This window comes from Octopus sinensis, linkage group LG12 (genome assembly GCF_006345805.1).
Source record: "Octopus sinensis linkage group LG12, ASM634580v1, whole genome shotgun sequence".
NCBI classification, from domain to species: Eukaryota; Metazoa; Mollusca; class Cephalopoda; order Octopoda; family Octopodidae; genus Octopus; species Octopus sinensis.
The window spans coordinates 48,946,182-48,948,681 of NC_043008.1; the positions used below are offsets into that span (position 1 = coordinate 48,946,182).

At 37.2% G+C, this 2,500-nt stretch overlaps 1 long non-coding RNA gene across 1 annotated transcript in view; it reads right to left on the reverse strand.

Annotated features, from left to right (window-relative positions):
- Window positions 1-1,065: 1,065 nt before the first annotated feature.
- LOC118765535 overlaps window positions 1,066-2,500 on the reverse strand; it is a 10,890-nt gene continuing 9,455 nt past the window's right edge. The window contains exons 2-3 of the long non-coding RNA XR_005001398.1: window positions 1,380-1,406; window positions 1,066-1,194 (exon numbers count right to left, since the gene is read on the reverse strand). This is a non-coding gene — a long non-coding RNA (uncharacterized LOC118765535). The remainder of the gene's footprint in view (window positions 1,195-1,379; window positions 1,407-2,500) is intronic.

A 2,500-nucleotide genomic window follows, 5' to 3' on the forward strand; every position in this document is an offset into this window, starting at 1 on the left:
GGCCTACATAAGAAGGCTTTTAGGTCAACGATGACATACGATTAAACACTAGATTAATGTGTGTGGGACGAATTGTGTATCGTTATGTCTGTATTATTAGAATGCCTGATTCTCAACCCTGCGCTTTTGGTTTAAGCCGTGTCCTTTCCTGGCATCTTGGGATTAAGTTTGATGAAACTGGTTGTTCCTTGTATATAAGGAATAGGTTCTTTAACGCTGCACTTTGGTGTGCAATGAAAAATAATAATTTTATTTGAAACAATGAAAAAAAAAACGGATAACGGTTGGTGAGAGGAAGGGCATCCGGCTGTAAAATACTGCCTTGATAAGTCCTCGTTCAGCCAATGACAGTATGGAAAAACGAGGGTAAAATAAACGAAAAGACAGATAGATAAATAGATAGATAGATAGATAGATATACATATATCTATCTTTCTCTCGCTCCCCTCCTTCTATCTTTCCTTCTCTCACTCTCTCTCTCACTATTTCATTCTCTCCCTCCCTCTCTCTCTCTTTCTCTCTCTCTCTTTCTCTCTCTCTCTTTCTCTCTCTCCCTCCCTCTCCCTCTCTCTCTCTCTCCTTCTCTCTCCCTCTCCCTCTCCCTCTCTCTTTCCTTCTCTCTTTTTCTCTCCCTCACTATTTCTCTCTCTCCCTTCCTCTTACTCCCTCTCACTCTCTCACTCTTTCTCTTTCTCTCACTATTTCTCTCTCTCACTCTCTCCTTCTCTCCCCCTCTCCCCCTCTCTCTCTACCATTATATCCACTTCTGTTTATTTTAACAGTATCTTCTGCTCTAAAGTTTCAAAACAATTCCTCGTACATCTTGTTGCAGACTTAACCCATTCCTGCCGAAATCTTTTATACTGAATGAAATTGCCTGAAAATTCACAGACTCTATTATTTTGACCTAAATAACGACTGCAAAAAAATTTTCATTGAAATCTGTTTCCTACAGACGGCCATAAGCGTTAAGAACATATTTCATTCTTTGATACACATCATACACAAATCACAATTTGTATCAATTAGTTGTTTTATACCCTTATAAAATTAAGGGTCAGTTTACACGGACGATCGGCATGAATAGGTTAACCCATTCCTTTTCTACTCTAGGCACAAGGCCCACAATATTTGGAGACGGGGACCAGTCGATTTGATGGACCCCAGTACGCAACTGGTACTTAATTTATCGACCTCCGAAAGGATGAATGGCAAAGTCAACCTCGGCGGAGTTTGAACTCAGAATGTAAAGACAGATGAAATACCTATTTCTTTACTACCCACAAGGGACTAAACGCAGAGGAGACAAACAAGGACAGACAAACGGATTAAGTCGATTAGATCGATCCCAGTGCATAACTGGTACTTAATTTATCGACCCCGAAAGGATGAAAGGCAAAGTCGACCTCGGCGGAATTTGAACTCACAACGTAACGCAGACGATTTCGCCCGATTTGTTAACGTTTTTAGCCAGCTCGCCGCCTTCAACCCATTCCATCAGTCAGACGATTCTTCTGATTCTGTTAAAAGACGGTTGTTGGCCTATTTTTATTGACCGTGTTATCCTACATCTGGGACCTGGTCACAGATTTCCTTCCGCGTATCCACGAAACATCGACTATTGGTGAGTGTTCGTTGGCGCAGTTAAGCCACATCTAGGATCTGGGCCCTAATCTTACTTCACTGTATCAACTGGATATCAGCTGACGGCAAGTCTTTATTGGAGATACCACATCAGGGACCAGGGGGAGGGGGTTCTGAACCTACGGCATGTTTCGAAGTGGTTTTATAGACTGTAGAGAGATACATTTATAAGCTGGTTATTATTACGCAGTATGTTTGTTGTATGTCAGCTGTTGGCCACGTTTTAAGACCAACTGGAATACATCTAGCACCTGGTCACCTCTGAGGTTTTCATCTGCTCCCCTTCTATATATATATATATATATATATATATATATATATATGAGAGAGAGAGAGAGAGACAGACAGACAGACAGACAGACAGACAAAAATATATATATAGATACATACATATAAATATATATATATATACACACAATATATACATACATATATATATATAAATCTATATACATATACATGTATATACCTAAATATATATATAATATATACATATATATATATATATATAATATATAGACATATATAATATTTACATATATACATGTATATATGTATAAATATATGTATATATATATATATTTATATATGAGTGTATATATTTATATACATTTATATATATACACACACATATATATATATATATATATATATATATACATGCATATATATATACATATATACATATATATATATACATCATATATATGTGTGTGTATGTATGTATGTATGTATGTATGTGTGTGTGTGTGTGTGTGTGTGTGTGTGTGTGTGTGTGTGTGTGTGTGTGTGTGTGTGTGTATAGACAAAGCTTGTGATCCCTCCTTCAGCAGGAACAGTAATCAGATTGCAAGTT